The sequence below is a fragment of the Triturus cristatus genome, chromosome 6, assembly GCF_964204655.1.
Source record: "Triturus cristatus chromosome 6, aTriCri1.1, whole genome shotgun sequence".
NCBI lineage: Eukaryota > Metazoa > Chordata > Amphibia > Caudata > Salamandridae > Triturus > Triturus cristatus.
In genome coordinates this window covers 618,163,116-618,187,407 of record NC_140589.1, presented here as the reverse complement: position 1 = coordinate 618,187,407, position 24,292 = coordinate 618,163,116, and positions in this window count along the sequence as shown.

The following is a 24,292-nucleotide window of genomic DNA, read 5'->3' as shown; positions in this document are numbered from 1 at the left end:
GTAGGGTTGAACTTCTCTCCACCGAGGGGGTCTAAGACGGTAAGAGATGAGGTGGAAGGATGGTCTAAATCCTCATCAAGATCCTCAAGGGTATCTTGGGGGTCAAAAATGAACTCGTCCATTTCCAAACTTTGGTGATTAAATTGTATGGAATCGTCACTCAAATCATTTGTACTGTAAAGGATACCACGTTCTATAATGCCGCTATGGGCACCTCTTCTCTCAGGCCCGAGGAGTTGGGATCTCTCTATTGTGCTGCCAAGAGCACCGACATCTCTTGTAGCGTGAGGGCTACCAAGTTCTATTGCATGGGTGAATGCCTCATTCATGTGTTTTCTTTTTTTGGGTACCTTGCCCCTTTTTGGGGGTCCCGAGATAGAGGGGGAGTCTCCGTCCGAGAGAGAAAAAAAATCTCCTCGTCGGGGGACACCATCCTCCTCTTGGACAGAGCAGCGTCAACTGCTTCCTTGACGGAAGATTTAAGCTCTTCCCCAATAAGCCTTTTTAAGCTATCTCCCACAACCTCCTTAGGGGGCTGTTGAGGGATGTTTGCATCAGGCTCCATTGTAAATACACTATATATATATAAAAATTGCTAAAAGCCCTGCACTAGCTGTGGAGCTTTAGGAACATTTTGTAAAGGTATAAAGTGTAGAATTTTAGAAAATGGATCAATAAACATCAACATTGTATTACAACCTTGACTAACAGGAAGAACTTCTATAAGATCCATGGAAACTGAGTGCTAGGGACATGGAGCGGTAGGCTAGGGTTGAAGAAAACCTTGAGGAGCAGATCAACTGGGTTTTCCTTTCAAATATTTTCACAGGTGGAAACATATTGTCTTATCTGAGCCTCCCTTTTTGACCACCAAATGTTTCTTTTCACCAGTTCGAGAGTTTTCTGGATACCCTTGTGACCAGCCAATTGATTGTTTTGATATGCTAGAAGAGCCTTTTTCTGTAAGTCAATGGTGGGTAAGTATAACTCTTCTTTGAAATATGGTAAGTCTTCCTTGATTTCTCGATCTGGGTCTTGCTTTGCCCATTTCCACATCTTATCCTCTGGTACAGCTTCCAAACTGGCCATCTTAAAATCTCATAACTGAGTTGCCAACACAAATTTTGCATCTGGAATTATGGGAACCTTCTCTGAAACCACATAAGTTGCTTCTGTGTCAATTCAAGATAACGCATCAGCTTTACCATTAGCCACCCCTGGACTATAATTAATGATAAAATTTGAATCTGCAAAAAAGAGGGCCAACGTAGTTGTCTTGCTGTTCGAGTTCGGGGCGATCTTAAGAACTGTAGGTTTCTGTAGTCTGTGTATACCTTGACCTTATGTCGAGCAGCCAACAAATAGTGCCTCCATTGAAGGAACACCTTCTTAACTGTCAGCAGTTCTTTATTTTCTATTGAATAATTCACTTCTGGTGGGCTTCATATCCGAGAATACAAATCCACAGGATGCAACTGCCCAGTGCTTTTCTGATGCTGAGAAAGAATTCCTCCAATAACAACATCACATGCATCATCCTCAACATAAAATGGTTCCTCAGGATTTGGGTGCATCAATATAGGTGCTATCATAAAAGATTCTTTCAAAAATCTGAAGGCCAAATCTGCTTCTGAAATCCATTCAAATTGTACCCCCTTTTTTAGAAAGTGGGTTATAGGACTGACCATTTGTGAAAAACTTTGAGATGAATCACCACCAGTAAAAATCTGCAAAGCCAATGAAGTTTTGAATTTCCTTAACTCTCTTCGGGGGTGGCCAATTTTGGACTGCTTTCACCTTGGTCAGGATATATGCTTGCTCCTTTTGACGATAGGATGAATCCTAAAAATTCCACCTGTTCTACATGGAAAGTACATTTCTCTAATTTTACATAAAGGTGATTCTCCAGAAGAGTTTTAAGGATGACTCTAACATGTGACACATGTTATTTGAGGTTGTTTGAAAAAATCCATATTTCGTCAATGTAGACTACTGCAAATATGTCAAGATATTCTTGAAGAACATCATTGACAAAATATTGGAAAGCTGTCGGAGCATTGCAAAGATCATAAAGCATCACTTGATGCTCAGAAAAACAAAACATGTTCAAAAAGCGGTCTTCCCCTCATCTCCTTGGGCCACACAAATCAGATGCTACACTCCTCTTAAATCTAATTTTGAGTATATTTTTGCATCCTTCACTTGATCATTCTAAAAGCTCTGAAATTAATGGTAATGGATATTGATTTTTCACTGTGACTTGATATATTGTTGTTCGGTAATCTATGCACATTCTTAATTCACCATCTTTCTTGGGAATAAAGATTAAAGGCAAGGAGACTGGGGATTTAGATGGGCATATAAAGCCATTGGCTAAATATTGATCCAGATATTTTCTTAAATATTGATTCTCAACCTCAGTTAATAAATATATTCTGCTGCAAGGTTAAACAGCTCAGAGCTCCAATTCTATCTTAAACTCATAGGGCCGATGAGGGGGAACCTCAGCTTCTTTCTTGTCGAACACCATGGCCAGATCTTTATATTCTCCTGGAATTTCTTCAGTTTTAATGGTACAAATGGTTGTATGAAGAGAAGCCAAACTGATTGTGAGGGGGTTTCCAGCATTCTAGCATCTTCTCATGATCTTGGAAGCATTTCTTCTTACAGTACTGAGAATCGATGATAACTGTTCTGTGTCTGCAATCTATTGTTGGGTTATGCTCGGTGAGCCCGGGTAACCCCAGAATCAACTGAAATTGAGGAGTGTCGATCAAATTAAAAATTGTCTGCTCTTGGTGTCCATGTAGTCCGTTCAAACAAATAAGCTCAGCTTCATAGGTTATGGGGCCAGATGAGAGATTGGTACAATCTACTGCTCTTACTGCCCCGTCTTCTTAACAAATTGAATATATTACAAGCATATTTGATGTCACAAAAATTGCATGTAGCTCCAGAATCAATCATTACAGATATTCGTTGAACTTCTATGTTCACAGTGTGTATTCACAACTTGCTGAGATGTGGGAGTTGTCTTGGTGCTGGCTTCCATCGGAGCAACTCCTGTTACTGATGGTGCTTGTCTTTTCCCGACTGACTCATTTTGGGCTTCTTTGGGCATTCCTTAACAAAATGCCCAGAAAGTCCACAATAGATACACAAATGATTATTTCTTTTTTTTCCTTTCCTTCCTTGGAGAGAGGTCCACGGATTGAACTACTTTGCATGGGCTCTTCAGAGGTTACACTTTCTATCAATTTTGGGTTTTCATTCTTAACTCTGTTAAGTCTAGTAGGAATCGTACGAAAGTCTAGTCTCTTCTCTGACTTGCGTTCAAAGAGACTGTGATCGATTTGCAGAACCAAATGAATTAACTCAGAAATCTCTGTGGGTCTCTTCGGAATTTGGGCTAAAGCATCCTTCAACTCATCCCTGAGCCCTCTATAAAAAATGGTGTCTCTCTTAGACTCTGGCCAATTGGTTTCTACCACTAGTTTGCTGAATTGCACCAGTTACGCCACTAAATCTCTACTTCCTTGTTTCAGCTTCAACAGCTCTCTATCTGTAGCTTGTATGGCGGAGCGTTGATCAAAAATTAGCACAAAATCCACTTTAAATGCTTTAAAATTACACAGAATGGGATAATTCCTTGACAACTTAGGCATCACCCAGGATGCTGTGTCCCCGGCCACATAAGAGAATATAAATGCCACCTATCATCTTTGGAAAAAATTACTGGTTGTCACAGAAAATGTAAAGAGCATTGGGCCATATGTGTCAAAAAACAGTTTTTCGATTCCCAAATTATGATTTTTAGCAAATCGCAATTAGAGAATCGCAAATTGCAATGTATGTAGGATTTGCTAAGAATTTTGCGAATCCTACATATTCCGTATTTGCGAATCGCAAATTGAGATTCGCAATTAAGGAATACCTTCTCATTCATTCCTATGGGCTAGGAGACCCAAAGGAATGAATGGGAAGACATTCTCAATTTGAGATTACCAATTAGAGAATCGCAAATTGAGAATGCAATTTCAATTTTGCAAGGGTGCCAAAAGGACATCCTGTTGCACCCCTGAAATATGCATGTGTGCACATTTTGCGCACATACATGCCCTAAGGGCATGTATGTGCGACATATGGCACTTTTAAAAAATCAAAAAAGTGCTTTTTTAAAGAAAATCGCAAATTACCACCAATTTGAAGTTGGTAGTAATTTGAAATTCCTTAAGGCCAAATAGCAAATTTCTGGGGCTTCGAGAATTGCGTTTAAGGAATCGCAATTTGCAATTCCTTAATTGCATTTGCAAAATAGAGAATCACAAATTCTGCTATTCTCTATTTTGCGATGGCCTTTTGGAATGATACATCCTAAAAAGGCTTTTTCCAATCCGCAAACGGGCCGATTCTGAGAAGTCATCAGTGATGTCATGAGTGATGTCACTGACCATGTCATGAGTGATGTAATATGTGACGTCATCAGCAGTGCATTGCGGGCGCGCGAGTTATAGTTAGCTGAACTAACTATAACGGGGGAATTTCAATGGTTTTGTACGAGTGAAAAGTCCAGCTAACTATAACGCCCCTGAAACCTATGGTTTTTTCAGTGAATTTCTAGGGTTTTTTAAATGCTAATTCCTAACTATAACGTGCCCGAAACCTATGGTTTTTTCAGTGAATTTCAAAGGTTTTTTAAATGCTAATATCTAACTATGGCTACAGAGATTGGACACGTGAATTAAGAAGAAAAAACGCACAGAAAGAAAAAAAAGAAATGCAGAAAGAAGCAACAGAAGTCGTCAAAGACGAAGAAAAGTGCAGGAAGAAGGGTAACATGCAGAAAGAACAAACAGAAGAGCAGAAAGTAGCCTTGTTGCAAAATTATCCTGTACCCTCAACTTTTTCAGACGGATACTGGTGTTAACGGAGTCTGACTAACCAGTCCTAGAGCCAGTGCTTTGTTAAAAGACACTCAGAATACAGTGAAAACACCTACATACACTAGGGAACACTATGCGTTGGGATCCCCCTGTGATCAGCATGGCCTCCTCTGTAAGCCCCTAGTATATAATAGGGCAGGGGATTAAAACTACCTCTTAAAACACGCCACAGGGCGTGTTTGCACACGTCACCTCTGGCCCTGTCCCCTCACTTCCCCACTGTGTAAACACGCCCTGTGGCCGTTTTAAGTTGGCAGATTAAGTCCCCTTGAATCCTGAGGGTCCCTAGGGTCCAACTAGACCACTAGGTACCTCCAGTAAGCGCCACAGAGCTGCGTTGCAGAGAGATGTAAAAAGGGGCAAGGCCTAGACCACCTCTCTGCAACGCAGCGCAGTGGCGCTTACTGGAAGCACCTGGTGGGCTAGTTGGCCCCCAGGGTCCTTCAGGATTGAAGGGGAATTATTTCCCCAACTTAAAACGCACCAAAGGGCTTGTTTGCACACGTTAACTCAGGCCCCGTCCCCTCCCTTGACCACTGTGTAAACACGCCCTGTGGCCGTTTTTAGTTGGGAGATTAAGTTTATTTGAATTCTAAGGGTCTCTAGGGTCCAACCAGCCCACTAGGTACCTCCAGTAAGTGCCACAGAGCTGCATTGCAGAGAGGTGTAAAAAGTGGCACGGTCTGGACCACCTCTCTGCAACGCAGCTCAGTGGCGCTTACTGGAAGCACCTGCTAGGCTAGTTAGCCACCAGGGGCCCTCAGGATTGAAGGGGAATTATTTCCCCAACTTAAAACGCGCCATAGGGCGTGTTTGCACACGTCACCTCAGACCCCGTCCCCTCCCTTCCCCACTGTGTAAACACGGTCTGTGACCGTTTTTTAAGTTGGGAGATTAAGTCCCCTTGAATCCTGAGGATCCCTGGGGGCAAAATAGCCCACTAGGTACATCCAGTAAGCGCCATTGCAGAGAGGTGTAAAAAGGGGCACGGCCTGCACCACCTCTCTGCAACGCAGAGCAGTGGCGCTTACTGGAAGCACCTGGTGGGCTAGTTGGCCCCCAGGGTCCCTCAGGATTGAAAGGGAATTATTTCCCCAACTTAAAACGCGCCACAGGGCGTGTTTGCACACGTCACCTCAGGCCTCGTCCCCTCCCTTCACCACTGTGTAAACGCGCCCTGTGGCCGTTCTAAGTTGAGAGATTAAGTCCCCTTGAAACCTAAGGGTCCCTAGGGTCAAACTAGCCCACTAGGTACCTCCAGTAAGCGCCACAGAGCTGCGTTGCATAGAGGTGTAAAAAGGGGCATGGCCTCAGAACACATGTCTGCAACGCAGCTCCCTGGTGCATACTGGAGATACCTGTTGGGCTAGTTGGCCCTCAGGGACCCTCAGTATTGAGGGGGAATTAATTCCCCAACTTACAACTGGCCAGGGGGCGCGTTTGCAGAGTGCTGCAACTAGGGGGCGTGGCCTCCGGCGCGATGCCGGTCTTTTATTTATTTTATTTTTTTAAGAAGGAGGGCTGTGTGGCCCCCCTTCTTTTTCTAATTTACTGGCCCTGGGGACCCCATCCCCCAGGGCCTGCACCCTAATTTCTTTTGATGAAAACAATAAATTTGGCCCTTCCAAGGCCTTAATCGGCCCGGGGACCCCAGCCCCCGGGTCATGGCCTTTAAAAAAATTAATTCTTTAGGAGGGGGCTGCGTTGCCCCCCTCCTCAGGCCACTTATGGCCCCGGGGACCCCATCCCCCAGGGCCGGCTTTTTTAAAATTATTATTTAAAAAAAAATATATTTATAGAAACACCTAGGGCATGCTGGACAAACCGTATGTACCTATCACCATGACGATTTGCGTGATATTCATTAAAAGGCGACTATGCATAGAATGAATCCACATGGAATGTATTTACACCGCTAGTGAAGCTCTGACATGTCTAACGCCCTACCGTGCCTAATCCCGGCGCCCCCGCCAGGGGGAACTCTCCAAGTAGACACCATTGTCGTTTATTTATACAAACATGGGTAGCTATTGACGGGCACATTTAATATACACGCACACCAATCCATTCAAAGGGGATTCGACAAAAATTCGACTAAACTATGCAAGAAACCCCCCTCACTGTTAATAAAACACACATCCACCGCCGGATGTGTAATACTTTTTATTTTACTCTCTGGAAAGGAGACGAACCTCACTTGAGAGTCACAGCGTGCTCCTGGCTGAGCCCAATGCTGTGTTACACCCACCAGTGCCCGCCGAGTGCCTCACACCTCCGTGTTGTATTCCACCAGCTAGTGCGTATGCTATGGCACTCTCTAGCCCATGTGCACTGTAATACCACCCCGTGAATATGTCATGCCATACTTGCCTTCGCACAGGTTATATTGCCCCATCTAACGTGCCTTCCTCGATGCCTATGTTATAACGCACAGCGCTATGCCATACATATTACAATCTGGGATTCATATCTTTGTCACAGTGCATATGCAACGTTACACTCCCCAGCACATATTTTATATTACAACTTTAGAGACTAGTTAGGTTACAAAACACTGCCTTGTGCATATTACACTCCAAGGCGCATATCGCATAGCAAGTGCTAGTGCCTGTGCTATCTCGCGCTCTCCAATAAATCTGTCATTGCGCACAATGTATTGCATATTATATTTCACGCCCGGTTCATCTTATATCACACTTTTTGGTGCATAGTTTATACCATATACTATATCTAGTTTTCATTTTCAATCGTGCTCTCAGGACTATGTTCTATATAACACTGCGTCCACCTACCCTTTTCATGGGCATTACATTTTGCGATGGGGTGTGGAGGGTCAGGGGGTGTTTCTGCCAAGTGAACCCGGAGTCACAGTCACAAACGTCCTCTTCTTCCTGAATAAAAGTAAGATTATGCTGCATACTTGTTCATATTTTAAGTGGTTCGCACAGACACACATTTTAAAAACAATAAAGTTCCTAATACCCACCTTCTCTGAACAGTTAGCTTGCTGCCCCATCCACCTCCTCCCTATCCTCTGTTGTCTGAATCCATGGACTAGCCTCCTCCCTCCTGCCATGCATGGTCTGATGTGCTGCCACTGCCCTCCATTTAGCATGATGTACCAGTCCACTCCTCCTGCCCTCCATTGCCCAATTCGATGGCCCATCATTGACCTCCTGCTTAGCCTCTGTGCTTAGGTTGCTGCCCCTATTCTCCTTCCCCCTGCCCTCCGATGTCTTTGTGCATGCCCCTGCTCCATCCTTTTTGCCCAGCATGTTCCATGGACCTGCCACTCCTATCTACTCTGAGTGTTCTGTTGATCTGCCACTCCCCTCCCAGCTGCCTAGCATTGTCAGATGACTGTAACCTGTCCCTGCCACCTCCACCCTGCCTGTCCACATGCCATGCCCCTATCCCCTTCCTCCTGTCCTCCATGGTCCATTTTACTGGCACACCCTTCTGCCCTCCCTGGTCTGTTGTGCTGCAACTTCTCCTCCTGCCTGCCCCACGCGGTCTGTTGTGAGGCCCCTTCCCCTGAACTCTCTTGTCTGTGCCCAGGTCCTGACCCTCCCTTCTATCCTCCATGGTCCTTTGTGCATGCCCCTGCACCCTCCTTCTTGCCCATCATAGCCATTGTGCTGCCACTAACCCTCCCGCTTGCCATGCATGGTCTTCTGTGCTGCCATGGCCCCTCCCACCTTCCCTGTGTGGTCAGCTAGCTGCCCCTGACCCCCTCCCACCTTCCCTCCATGGTCTGTGTGTATGCCATCATAGTCTCATTGTTGCTCTCCATGGTGTGTCTTGTTTCTAGTGCCCATCCTGCCTGACCTCCATGGTCATCTTGCTGCTCCTGCCCTGCCCCCATGCCCCCAGCCCTCTGTTTCCATGTGCAGACCCCTATTCCCTCCCTCCTGGCTTGTCTGTTCCATTGTAATGTCCCTGATCCGTCCCTCCTGCCCTTTATGGTCTGTTATGCTGCAGCTTTCTCTCCTGTCTGTCCATTATGGTCAGCTAGCTACCATTGCCTCTTTCCCCTCTGTTCTCTGTTGTCCATGTGCATGGTCCTGTCCCCTCCCTATTGCTTTCTATGGATTGTTGTGCTGCACTCCCGTCCCGCATGCGCTGTGTGGTGTATTGTGCTGCTGCAAACCCTGAGGCCTGTCCTGTAGGGTCAGTTTGGTGCACCTCTCTATGTCCCTCCTGTCCTCTGCTATCCGAGTCCATGTCCCTACCCCAATTCCTCCTGCCTACCATGATCCAATGTACCATACTTGCGAACATCTTGAACTTGGTAAGAGGGAGATTTTGAAAAAAAACTGGGGTATTAATTTTCCCCTGTGAGTTACATTGAAAAAGAGGAGATTGTAGACAGGAGACAGATCAAATAAAGCCCATTTGATCTTAAAAACATTGGACGTTTCCTGGCTGAAACGGGTCTGTTGGCATGTATGGTTGTACTACCACTGCCTCTTCCTTCTGCCCACAATGGTCTATTATATTGCCACAGCCTCTCTTGCCAGTCCTGTATTGTTGGTTTGTTGCCCCTGCCCCCCTTTCCACTGCCCTCCATAGTCTGTTGTGCTGCCACTGCCCTTCCTGCCTGCCCAGTGTGGTCAAATTGTTGCCTCTGCACTCTTCTACCTGCCTTCAATTTTCAGAGTCCGTGCCTCTGGCCTCTGCCTCTCAACAGTATCCCAATGAACAACTAGATTGCTAACATTCTATATTTATTACAAAAGTGTGGAACGCCTGACGTCATCTTGATGTAATCAAAACTGTGATACCTAGAGTATTTCCTTTAAAAATTACATATATGAGAGGGTCTTATTTGCATCAAAATTATGGTTAGTGCTCTAAAAAACTAAAATGAGGACATATTTTCTGAGTTTTCAAATAGCGTCAAAGAACTTTTACATTATTTGTAATCTTTATGTTTTTTTATCCAGTTGACCACTTGATTAAATGTTGCACCTAGGGGAGAGTATGTGGTGTTACTTCCAGAGCTGCAGACTTTGCAACTGGGGAACCAGGTTGGAGTTTCTGCTTCAGCTCAACATTCTGTGATTCTGGTCAAATCACTTAATTTCCCCATGTCTACAACCAAAATGAATTTGATCTTGTGTGAAGTAACCAATGCTCATGTAAAGCACTCCAATACCTGACAAGTCTGCACTATATAAAACTGCAAATACACAAAAAATAAGTGTTTTGCACACTTCTGTCATTGGGCTACATGTGGGCTACATCTGGGTGATATGTGTGCTGCATTTGGGCTCTTTTGTCTCTGGTGGCCATCTTGGGAGATTTATTTGTTATGAAGTTTCCTAATTTCCTCATTTACTGCAGTCTCCTCAGTAGGAAATGCTTTCAGTTTTTTACTTTGATTCCATCAAGAAGGTATTCAGATATGTCACACATTTGCCATAAATTCTGAATGTTAGCACTCTAGTTGCTCATTAGATCACTGTAGTAAAGCTACTGCTCACCACGGAAGTCTGCTGCTGGTATTAAAAGTGTATATTTCAGTCTGCATGTCAGAATATTTTTATGAAATAGAAGAGGATTTGAGAAGTCAAAATGTGCCCTAATTTTTCTTTCTGCAGAACTAATCATCATTTCTATGGGAAAATGAACCCCCTCATTTTGTTCCTTTGTAAATCAAATGTTTTAAGTGTTACCACTTTATTCCAATCAAGATGGCTTCAGGTGTGCCATACTTTTGTCATAAGTAAGACTGTTAGCGATCTAGTTGTTCGTTAGAACACTCTGGACCATTCTGTCATTGGGCTATACTTGGGCTACATCTGGGTGATATTTGGGCTACATTTGGGCTCTTTTGTCTCTGGTGGCCATTTTGGGAGACTTATTTGTTATGATGTTTCCTAATTTCCTCATTTACTACAGTCTCCTCAGTAGGAAATACTTTCAGTTTTTTACTTTGATTCCATCAAGAAGGCATTCAGATGTGTCACACATTTGCCATACATTCAGAATGTTAGCACTCTAGTTGCTTATTAGATCACTGTAGTAAAGCTACTGCTCACCAGGGAAGTCTGCTGCTGGTTTTGAAAGTGCATGTTTCAGTCTGCATGTCAGAATTTTTTAATGAAATAGAAGAGGATTTGAGAAGTCACTCAAAATGTGCCCTAATTTTTCTTTCTGCAGCACTAATCATACTTTCTATGGCAAAATGAACCCCCTCATTTTGTTCCTTTTTAAATTAAATGTTTTAAGAGTTACCACTTTATTCCAACCAAGATGGCTTCAGGTGTGCCATACGTTTGTCATTAGTAGGACTGTTAGCGCTCTAGTTGTTCTTTAGAACACTCTGGGAAGCTGCAGTAGAACACAAAGGAATCAACTGACAGTCTCTGCCCTTGTTGGATGTACATGTTTTACTGAGAATGTCAGACTTCATTCTCACATGACTGAGAAAGATAATGTGAATTTACAGAATATATGCTCTCAGTTTAGCTTATAGATCACCTTCCAAACCTCTGTGGGAAAAGCATTAGAAAATAGTTTTCTCTCAAACATGATTCACGATATCACAGCAGAAGGCTTTTTCACATGGTAAAATCACCTTAGAACACACCACAATTCCTAAAATGAGTATGGTACCATCAACAAATGATTTATAATGTAACTAAAGTCTTAAAACCTTCTATTAACTGCAAGGCTTTTTAATTAGGTGCTCTAATGTATATTGGTCCCAAGATGGCTGCCAACACTTCTTGGATGAAGTGTTGACAGCCACTCAGATCTCACGATGAGATGTGTGGTTAGGCTCCGCCCAGATATATATGTGATTTTACTTTTTTTTTTTTTTTTTTTGGGGAAAACCTATATTGTACATAAAAATCAATATAAACATGGGCCTACAACCACCAGGGCCGGCCGCTAATATGTACATGATCAACAACATCAGGGCAGCAACAGGCCCCCTGGGGCCCAGCCGAATTAACGAGTTACTGAGTACACCTCAGAGATTATCAGGATACATAGATTTTAGAAATAGAAACAAAGAAAAGAAAATAACACCAAAAAGCAAGGCGGAAACCATCGAAAAAGGGGGCGTCTAACCACATCCGGGGAACTGCACAATACATACTCCACCCTCAGGTGGACAATGAGGATGAGCAAGAGGGAGGTGGGGGGGACGGGAGAACCACAACCGTCTACAGGTAAAATGTAATAGCCCGGGAACCTCAGGATCAGGGGGACAAGGCAGCATCAGATGTGTCCACGAGGGGGGGCGTGCAGATGTTCCCTCGGTACGCGTTCCACTGACCCCAGATTCTACCCCACGCCCCAGGCTTACCCCGAGACACATACACAGTCTTCTCTCTGCACATGCACCAATCCATGCTCTCCTTCCATACTGACACGGTGGGAGGCCGTCGGGAACCCCAACGCTGTGCGATGTCCCTCTTAGCAATCATGTTCCCAAGGGCCGCCCACCGAGTCTGAGCCGCATTATAGTCATTAGGCTCCCACACGTTCAACAAACATTGGCGAGCCTCGGGCAACAAAGCGACCCCAGTGACGCATTCCATGACAGCATGCACCCGGCGCCAATACTCCGCTACCTCACAGCACTCCCAGAGAACATTGAGAAAAGTGGCGCTGAGCCCACAGCCGCGCCTACAGAGCCCGTCTTCAGAAAAACCCATCAAAACTAAACGAGGGCCCGTCACGTAGACACGGTGGAGAATTTTAAGCTGGACAAGACGGAGACGCGCGGGTATGGCCACTTCCTTAGGGGAGGACAGCGCAGACTGCCAGTCCTCATCGTCCAGTTCCACACCATCCCCGGTCCACGCCTCCCGAAGGTGCACGAGGAGATCCGCCCGCACTTTTATTAGTTTTTTATAGATTGTGATTTTACTTTTGATTTTCTCAGGAACTACTGAACGGATTTACACCATTTAAGCAAAAGGCACGAGTCTGAACTGAGGACTACCTCTTTGCCAAATTTGGTGTAATTCCGTTCAGCACTTCGGGCTGTAGCTGCGTCAACAGGTCCTATGGGAAAATGCATGGGGAAAACACGTTTTGGGGCCCCCCCTTTTTTCTCGGCCCCCGCTTGACGAATCACTGTGAAATTTTCAGGATAGGAGTGGACCGGAGCTGGCCAAAAGTTTGGAAAAGTTCGCGAAGATTCTTCAATCGACGCCAACGTTATTCCAAATAGAATGTTGTGGATTTCCTATGGAAAATAGGTCCAACTATAACTACCTACCGGCGACTGCCAGTAGGTAATATATATATATATTTTCATTTCTCCGTCACCAACATCCTTTCCACAAGACGAAGATAGATCCAGAGTTTTGTGCACATTCGAAGTTTATTATCAAATGCCCTGCACTATCGCCATTACGCGTTTCAGCCTCACGGAGGCCTTGATCACATAATACGCTAACGGAGAGTTTTTTCATCTTTTTAAAGTGCTAGTGCTCAGGAATACGTGTTAAGACACTCCCACAAGAATACATGGACATAGACAACAAGTGGTCCTAGTAATCGTAATATGTTCCAATACCAGTGCAAATTACAACGCAATACAGTACAATGATAAATATCAGAGTGCAAATTAGCGCTGAACTCAATAAATATATACATAAATAAATATTTATAATTAAAATTGTAGCATTCATAAAATACAATAAAAATGCTAAAATCCTCAGCTAAAATGTTATAACAGTTCAACCAATGCACCCAATAGAATTAGCAACATAATTGCCGATCCAATCCTATCTCTCAGAGTACACGGCTAAAATTGTTGCATATATATCTTCATCGTTAGCAGCTCAATTCAAGCCTGAATACCAAATGATATTACCAACAACTCAGGATATCAATAACCAAGTTATTGCAACGTAAAGGACATATTACACGAAAGAAAGATTCTGGATTATCCGCCCCAGTGGGCCCAAACATCTTCTTGTGGGAAAAACTAAGTGCAATGTGTTATGTGCAAAATACGCTTTCATATATATTACATCCAATCACAGCCGTGAATTTGGTACGTAAACACATAAAAAAGAAAATATTTATATAAAATATGTTTTTTTCTCATTTTACATAAAATCAAAATCGTCAGTTCCATTGTTGATTTAATCAGGAGGCAGCAGTGCGTCTGAACTAAAATATCTGCAAGTAGTAGTTCATTGTTAGAGACAAGTGAAGAAGTCCTCACACGCATTCAAACCCTGGGGTGCTTTTCAAGTTCCAATATCTACCTTGTTTCCATCTGTCGCAATAGCCGTTCACGGTTGCCACCCCTTCTCAGTGGCAAAACCGTGTCTATAACAAAATAATTGAGATGCGACAAATTATTCTCATGGCACTCCCTAAAGTGCCTCGCCACTGGGTAAGCGGCATCACTGTTAATGATGGCTCTAATGTGCTGGAGCACCCGTTTGTGGACCTGCAATTTCGTGCTCCCAACGTAACGCAGGCCACAAGAGCACTCCAGCACATAAACCGCATACTCAGTCTTGCAGTTGAGAGCTTTTGAAATTTTCACTGGATTGGGCTGAAATGGCGTTTGATATAGTTGTGTGTTGATACCATATTTACAGGCTTTGCATCTGGCAAATTTGATGAATCCCTTTCTGTTGTCAAGCCAAGTTTTGGTAAGTCTAACCTCTGGGCTGCTCTTGACTAGAGAGCTGCTCATGGACCACGCTTTTCCAAATGCGATTGTAGGGGATTTAGTCAGTCCTTTTCCTAGAACCGGGTCATTGCAGACTAAAGGCCAACTCTTATATATACATTAGAACAAAGTCGTGACCCTTCAGTGCCACGGAGGGAATGCAGAGCAGGTACAGACCACATTAAAATTAAACAAAGACGGTTTCAAAGTGCCATGTTGCTTGTTTAATCACCATAATAATCCATACAGTCCAATGCTCACTCGTGGAAGAATGAGACCGACATATGCTGGGGTTTAACAGAAGGATTTATTCCAGTCATTAGCATCACGAGTCATGCAGAAATACAGGAAACGCCAGGCAGACGTGTTTCAGCAGTTGTGCTTTCTTCAGTGCCGGTTTCCAAACAGGGCCTCTCACCTGGAGGTCATTAAGAGTTCTATGACGTTCTTGTGGCCACTCCCATTCAATGATAGTCTACCCCCGCCTCTGCTTGCAGCTTGCATTCACCTCGCGCTCCACTGAGACCAAGTGCATGATGGTCAATGAAGTTCGACAAGGAGACCCATACAGTGAAGGGCCTCTCAACTTCAAGTGGCATCCCAAACTTGTTGACTCCCCGGGTTTCGCAGACCTACAGAACTCTGGTCCCAGTGGGAATTAATGTTGATTGCTGAGACCTGGTGTGACCCCTGCAGTGAATACTGCATCCTCTCTCCTCATGCGGTATATAAAAGCTAATACTGATGATCCGCTTGGGGGGGCAACGCGCTGTATACAATACAGAGTCCAAGGGTGCTGGTAGGCGTGTTGCACCAAATCTAGAGGGCATGCCGGTAGCCAGTGCCTGCAGTACTGGCAAAATATACAGTCCAATGCTCACTCATGGAAGAATGAGCCCGACATATGCTGGGGCTTAAGAGAAGGATTTATTCAGGTCATTATCATCACGAGTCATGCGGAAATACAGGAAACGCCAGGCAGACGCGTTTCAGCAGTTGTGCTTTCTTTAGTGCTGGTTCCCAAACAGGGCTTCTCCCCTGGGGTTCATTAAGAGTTCTATGACGTTCTCGTGGCCACTCCCATTCACGGATAGTCCAATCTCACCTCTGCTTGCAGCTTGCATTCACCTTGTGCTCCACTGAGACCAAGTGCATGATGGTCAATGAAGTTCAACAGGGAGACCCATACAGTGAAGGGTCTCACAACACCAAGTGGCATCCCAAACTTGTTGGCTCACCGGGCTTCGCAGACCTACAGCACGCCGGTCACAGTGGGAATTAATGTTGATTGCTGAGACCTGGTTTGACCCCTGCAGTGAATACTGCATCCTCTCTTCCCATGCGGTATATAAAAGCCAATGCTGATGATCCACTTGGTGGGTCAACGTGTTGTATACAATAGGGAGTCCAAGGGTGCTGGCAGGCGCGTCGCACCAAATTGAGAGGGCATGCCGATAGCCAGTGCCTGCAGTACTGGCAAAATATACAGTCCAATGCTCACTCGTGGAAGAAAGAGCCCTACATATGCTGGGGTTTAACAGAAGAATTTATTCCAGTCATTAGCATCACGAGTCATGCAGAAATACAGGAAACGCCAGGCAAACGTGTTTCAGCAGTTGTGCTTTCTTCAGTGCCGGTTTCTAAACAGGGCCTCTCACCTGGGGTTCATTAAGAGTTCTATGACATTCTCCTGGCCACTCCCATTCATTGATAGTCCAACCCGCCTCTGCTTGCAGCTTGCATTCACCTCATGCTCCACTGAGACCAAGTGCATGATGGTCAATGAAGTTCGACAGGGAGACCCATAGAGTGAAGGGCCTCTCAACACCAAGCAGCATCCCAAACTTGTTGGCACGCTGGGCTTCGCAGACCTACAGCACTCAAGTCCCAGTGGGAATGAATGTTGATTGCTGAGACCTGGTGTGAACCCTGCAGTGAATACAGCATCCTCTCTCCCCATGCGGTATATAAAAGCCAATGCTGATGATCTGCTTGGGGTGGCAATGTGCTGTATACAATAGGGAGTCCAAGGGTGATGGCAGGCGCGTCGCACCAAATCGAGACGGCAAGCCGGTAGCCAGTGCCTGCAGTACTGGCAAAATATACAGTCCAATGCTCACTCGTGGAAGAATGAGCCCGACATATGCTGGGGTTTAACAGAAGGATTTATTCCAGTCACTAGCATCACGAGTCATGCAGAAATACAGGAAACGCCAGGCAGATGCGTTTCAGCAGTTGTGCTTTCTCTAGTGCCGGTTTCCAAACAGGGCCTCTCACCTGGGGGTCATTAAGAGTTCTATGACGTTCTCGTGGCCACTCCCATTCACTGATAGTCCAACCCCGCCTCTGCTTGCAGCTTGCATTCACCTCGTGCTCCACTGAGACCAAGTGCATGATGGTCAATGAAGTTCAACATGGAGGCCCATAGAGTGAAGGGCCGCTCAACACCAAGTGGCATCCCAAACTTGTGGGCCCATCGGGCTTCGCAGACCTACAGCACTCTGGTCTCAGTGTGAATGAATGTTGATTGCTATGACCTGGTGTGACCCCTGCAGTGAATACTGCATCCTCTCTCGCCATGCAGTATATAAAAGCCAATGCTGATGGTCCGCTTGGGGGGGGACAACGCGCTGTATACAATACGGAGTCCAAGGGTGCTGCCAGGCGCGTCGCACCAAATCGAGAGGGCATGTCGGTAGAAATTGCCTGCAGTACTGGCAAAATATACAGTGCAATGCTCACTCATGGAAGAATGAGCCCGACATATGCTGGGGTTTAACAGAAGGATTTATTCAAGTCATTAGCATCACGAGTCATGCAGAAATACAGGAAACGCCAGGCAGACGCGTTTCAGCAGTTGTGCTTTCTTCAGTGCCGGTTTCCAAACAGGACCTCTCACCTGGGGGTCATTAAGAGTTCTATGATGTTCTTGTGGCCACTCCCATTCACTGATTGTCCAACCCCGCCTCTGCTTGCAGCTTGCATTCACCTCATGCTCCACTGAGACCAAGTGCATGATGGTCAATGAAGTTCGACAGGGAGACCCATACAGTGAAGGGCCTCTCAACACCAAGTGACATCCCAAACTTGTTGGCTCACCGGGCTTCACAGACCTACAGCACTCTGGTCCCAGTGGGAATGGATGTTGATTGCTGAGACCTGGTGTGACCCCTGCAGGGAATACTGCATCCTCTCTCCCCATGCGGTATATAAAAGCCAATGCTGATGATCCGCTTGGGGGGGCAATGCGCTGTATACAATATGGAGTCCAAGGGTGCTGGCAGGCGCGTCGCACCAAATCGAGAGGGCATGGCGGTAGCCAGTGCCTGCAGTACTGGCAAAATATACAGTCCAATGCTCACTCGTGGAAGAATGAGCCCGACATATGCTGGGGTTTAACAGAAGGATTTATTCCAGTCATTAGCATCACGAGTCATGCAGAAATACAGGAAACGCCAGGCAGACGCGTTTCAGCAGTTGTGCTCTTTTCAGTGCCGGTTTCTAAACAGGGCCTCTCACCTGTCATTTTTTTTTTTTAAAACAAACTTTATTGAGATTTTACATGAGGAGGAGCATTGCATTACAACCTGCAGTAATTGCGTTGATTGTATGTTAGGCAAAGAAGACAACTCAGGTATCTTTTGCAATCTGTACAGAATGTAGCATAGTTATCAATACATTCCAAAAAGTCACAAGACAGCTAGGAAGGTCATCAGCCATGTACATTGTTGTGTTACATTCCCCTCCTTCAAGATACTGTACTCAAGGGAAGCGGTGCCCGCTCAACAGTCCCACAACTCCCAATCCCACCCTGAACCCACCCTCCGTACCCAATTATGCCACAAAAAAAATAAAAAAAATTTGGTATGAAGGCCGTAGAGCATACCCCTGGGGGGGAGGGGGAGGCGAACACAGGAGGAGAAGGAAACCACACCCCAAGCATGTGGTAGGGGTAGGAAGGAGGTCGAACAGTGCATCAAGAGGGGGGAACTAAATAAATAAAAAGCCATTGGGGTATGGGGGGGCCCCCCTCAATCACTTCCCACCCGGAAGTGGCATTAATCATTCGGAATACTACAGCACTCAGAAACAGGGGACAAATTCTCTCAATCCTCTATCACAAATCACATCTGCTGACATGCACCACAGCTTGTTCCGGGGGACTCTGGGGAATGGTTCCCGCAGCCCCTCCCCCTCCTCCACCTCACTCTTAAACAATTCAGTCAGATGTGCCCACTCTAGGGATATAGGACGCTTGCGCAACCCCCGACTTTCCTCACGATATAGCGCCTCTCGCTCTGCCACTGACCATCGCAACACCTCTTCTCCCCAGGCCTCTACACGCGGCGGGGCACGTGAATTCCAGCGCTGTGTTATCAGGCGCTTTGCTAGCATTAACGCCAGGTTGGCAAAACGGCGTCTCAATTTCGCTTTAAGGGGGAGCGGTAAAAGACCCAATAAGCAAGCCTCTGCTGCGTCCCAGGAGGGGCATTCGGTAATCGTGCTTAAGACGTGTGTTATCCTTCCCCAGTATCCCCGCAGTGCTGGACAGAGCCACAGCATATGCAACAGGTCAGCAACCGGTGCCGGGCAATGAGGACAGGCTGCCACCGCTGGGTCGTACATCTTGCTTAGTGTATGGGGAGTAAGGTACGCCCTGTGGAGGACAAACAATTGAATAGTCTTCAACCTACAGTTGCGGGACACTTTCTTAGGGTATTCCAATACATAGGTCCACTCTCTGTCACTAAATGCCCGGGACAAATCTGCTTCCCACCGCAGTCTGAGGGGAGCCACGGAGATCTGTGTGTGCTCCCGGAGGCCTCGGTAAAGCCAGCGAACCAGAAAACGTCCATGGCCCATTATGTGAAGAGAGCGCAGAAGGTGGAATGTTGAAGGTTCTACAGGTGTCACCTGCCACTGTGTCCGGATATACCCGGAGATCGCCGCATGGAGCAGAAACTGGGTGTCAGGCACCCCGTTGACCCTCACAAAGTCTACGTGGGGCATCAGGTTACCTTCTTGAAAAAAGGTGCCTATTGTTTCCACCCCCTGTTGTGACCAAGGCCGTATTTGTCCGGCACTCAGGATTCCCTGCCTCATTGGGAGGCCACACAGCGGCATGTTGGGAGAATATGGATTTTGGATTTTAGCATACTTACATGCCCTTGTCCAGTAATGGAGCGCTATCTTCAGCAGGGCCGGGGGGGTCCAATGGCCTAGGGGCGCCGGGGCACAACAACGGTTGCAGGGCACCACATGCCAGTTGGGTCGGGGTATAGCCAATTTCAAACAGGTTTTTACCGGCCAGCCAGTAGGCCAGCCACTGCAGCTGGCCAGCAATACAGTATGCCCTAAAGTCTGGTGCTCCCATCCCACCAGCGTCACTCAGGAGACGCAGCTTAGCTAACGCCACCCTATGTCTCCCCGAACCCCAGATCAACGAGATCAGCAGTGCATCCAACTCTCGGAAGATCCATGCGGGGTATACCACTGGGATGTTGACGAAGTGATAAAGCAGGCGAGGCAACATCACCATCTTGGATATCGTTACCCGCCCCGTTATGGTAAGAGGCAATGTGTTCCAAAATGTAATTTGGGAACGTATGGAAGCGATTGTGCACACCAGATTGCCTACAATGACATCCGGCACGGAACGAAAGATATTAATCCCCAAGTATCTGAAGGTGACTGGCGCCACCCTGAAGGTCAAGGGCCCAAAGCGGAGCTCCGGAGCCGCGAGCGCGCCACTAAAGGAATAGGCTACGGACTTAGAAGCATTAAGGTGCAATCCCAAGATCTCCCCGGAGTGAAGAAAAAGATCCGCCACCTCCCCCATGTCAGCCTGGAGATCACGAAAGTACAACAGCATATCGTCTGCGTAAAGCGATTCGGAATGCAGGACCCCTTCCATTGGAATGCCATGGGGACCATGGCCCGCCTAAGGTTCTGGGCTAACGGTTCAAGCGCCAGAACTAACAATATAGGCGATAATGAACAGCCCTGGCGTGTACCCCGAAAGATAGGGTAAGCTGAGGAGATAATCGAGCCTGTCTTCGCCCTGGCCGTGGGGGCGGTGTAGAGCAGCTGAATCCAGGTGCATAGTTCTGGGGGCACGCCCATTTTTCCCAACGCTTCCAGCATATAAGACCAACTTAGCGTATCGAAGGCCTGCGATATGTCCAAGGATAGACACCCTGCTCCCGCCAGACGGAGCCCTGAGGCATGCAAGATGGCGTGGAAGCGCCGAAGATTCAGCGATATGCTCCGCCGTGGGACAAAGCCACATTGGTCTGTATGAATCAACCGCGAAAGGAGTGGGAGGAGGCGGTAGCTAAGAGTTTACTAAGAATTTTATATTCGGTATTAAGGAGCGATAGGGGCCTATAGGATGTCATATCTAAGGGATCCTTATCTGGCTTTAGGAGGGAGGTGACGATCGCCTCCCGAGTGGTAGGGGGCAGTCTTCCCTCATCGAGTGATGTCATATAGAGTTGGAGTAGTTTGGGGATCAATAGAGAAGAGAAAGTGGAGTAAAATTCGATGGGCAACCCGTCAGAACCCGGGGTCTTCCCACGGGCTAAGGACTTTATCGCTACTCTGATCTCGGCCGAAGTAATCGGTGCTTTTAAGTCGTGGATCTCTGCTGCAGAGAGTACTGGTAAGTTCGCCTGCGTCAGAAACTCAGTCACAGCATCTGTGCCTGGCGTTGGATGTGCCTCATAGAGTGTCTCGTAATGAGCCCAAAACGCCAAGTTTATCCCCAATTGGGACTGACTTGTCCGTATTGCACGGTGTTAATGACCAGGATGGGAGTCGGGCAAGTTGGGGGGGCAATTAGACGTGCCAGCAATGGGCCCGCCTTGTCAGCCTCTGAATGCGTGCGCTGAGTGTACGCCCTATAATCTAATAAGCGAAGGCGCTCTAGAGTCTCCGCATACTTTACTCTGGCCGTCTGCAAGGATTCCTCGGCCTGTTCATCCCGTTGGGCCTCTACTTCCTGTTCCTGGAACGCAGCCTCCAGTTCCGTCAGGTCCCGGATTACTTCCCTACGGGCCCCTACTAAGGAGCTCAGGGACACCCCCGTATGGATACCTTAAAGGCTTCCCATTCTATGGAACGTGTCGAGGCGGTGCCTTAGTTCACAGTAAAGTATGTATTGATCGCCTTTTGTAAGGTGTCCCGGAAAACCTGGTCCTCTAACTGAAGGGGCTGCATCCTCCAAGTCGGTATCGGCGCTGGGGACCGGCCCCACTCAAGGCATAATTCGATAGGGTTGTGATCAGATAGAGTTTTGCCCAGGTAGGTGCAATGGGAAACCTCAAAGGACAATGTCGGCGAGCCCAAGAAGTAATCCAGGCGTGTGTGCAATTTATGAGGATAAGAATAAAAGGAGTACTCCCTATCCGCCGGGTGTTGTGACCTCCAAAGATCTAGTAGATTCCAGCCCTGCGCCCACTGACCCAAGGCCGCGGCTCGGGTCCGTGCAGCAGTACCGGCCAAGGGAGGGTGAGATCGATCCAGTTCAACATCAAAGACAGCATTCAAATCTCCACCAAGCAACCATGGACAATCACCCCAGTCAGATAAGGCCACGGAAACCCGGGAAAGGAATTGTACATGATCTACATTAGGGGCGTACAAAGAGCCCAACACTACAGGCGAGCCATCCAATAGACCCCACAACAACACATACCTACCCTGCTCATCAACCCGGCTTTCTAACAAGGAAAAGGGGACTCCTGCGCGGAGCCATATTGCGGCCCCTCTAGAAAAGGCGGAGTATGAAGTGGCATAGAATTGACCCCTCCAGCGGTTTTGCAATTTCAGGGATTCGGTATGTATCAGGTGAGTTTCTTGAAAATATACTATTTGAGCCTTGTGGCGGTGCAACTGGGCTACTACTCGGTGGCGTTTCTGAATGGAGCCCATGCCCCTCACATTCCAGGATATACAGACATCCCCCCCAGCCCTCCAGGCGCCTCCCACCGACAACCTCCACTGCTATCAGTCCCCGATACCGGACCGTCAGCCCGCCGGTCCGCCACCGATATGTGGCGCGATGAGAGCCGCTGGTTCGGGGCCTGCCGCCGCTGGCGCCATCTCTACGCGGTACCCACCGCTGCGGTACTGCACAGATACTCAGGTCAGCCAAGTCTTCCAAGTGGGTGTCTACTCACAGGTTCCGGGGCCTCTACGGCAGCCTCCACCGCTGTCAGTCGCCACCCGACAAATGGCTCGTCTCAGACACCTTCAGCACCCCCAGGGGGCAACCAGCAGTCACATCCACCTGCGGGCGACCAGCAGGGCCCGGGGGAAGCCCTCACGGCCACCCAGTCACAGCAGTTCATCAGAAATAGTCCACAATGATCCCGGGCTCACCCAGGGCTTCCGGGCCATCCCCCACGAGCCGTGGCACGAAGAGACCCCAGGGTCAGCACTTCTACAGCGTCGTCGCAGCCCTGCTCGCTGACAGGATACTCAGCGCGCTCGTGGGCACCTCTGTCGGGGTGGGCCGGGCAGGCCAAGCACTGCATCCCCACCAGTTGAGGCCCCAGTGCGGGTGCAGGCACACCGGACACCCCGGCCGTCCTTCAGGGGAGCATTCATAAGAAATAGCCGATGATTGGCAGGCGGACACAGCGCAATCGTCACACAGGGCGCTCAGGTCCGATCTCCAGCCGCCACCATCCAGGCCGCAGACCGGGGCGTCTAGTGCGGACCAACACCGCACGCCACTCCACGTCCGCACAGAGGCTGTGAGATCACCGGAACAGCTCCTCAGCCTCCAGAGGCAGCGCCAGGGAGTCGGACACTACCCCAGCACCGGAAAACGTGGTAAATTACAGGATTTTGAAGCCCCCGGCCTGGAGCTCGTCAACTAGATGTCCGCCATCTTCGGCTGCTAGCCACCCCCCCGCCTCTCACCTGTCATTAAGAGTTCAATGACGTTCTTGTTCCTACTCCCATTCCCTGTTAGTCCAACCCCACCTCTGCTTACAGCTTGCATTCACCTCATGCTCCACTCAGACCAAGTGCATGATGGTCAATGAAGTTCGACAGGGCGACCCATACAGTGAAGGGCCTCTCAACACCAAGTGCCATCCCAAACTTGTTGGCTCACCGAGGCTCGCAGACCTACCGTACTCCGGTCACAGTGGGAATGAATGTAGATTGCTGAGACCTGGTGTGACCCCTGCAGTAAATACTGCATCCTCTCTCCCCATGTGGTATATAAAAGCCAATGCTGATGATCCGCTTGGGGGGGGCAATGCGCTGTATACAATACGGAGTCCAAGGGTGCTGGCAGGCGCGTCGCACCAAATCGAGAGGGCATGCCGGTAGCCAGTGCCTGCAGTACTGGCAAAATATACAGTCCAATGCTCACTCGTGGAAGAATGAGCCCGACACACACATATGTATATATATGTATATATATGTATATTCACTTAAAAAACCATAGGTTTCACACACGTTATAGTTAGGAATTAGCATTTTAAAAACCTTGCAAATTCACTGAAAAAACCATAGGTTTCACACATGTTATAGTTAGCTGGACATTTCACTCATTTAAAAAAATGGTTAGATATAGTTGAATAACATAGTTAATATCAACTATAAACCTTTTTTTTTTTTTAGGATTTTTTTCCGTGCGCGTACGGTAAACTCACCGTACGCGCACGTTACGTTT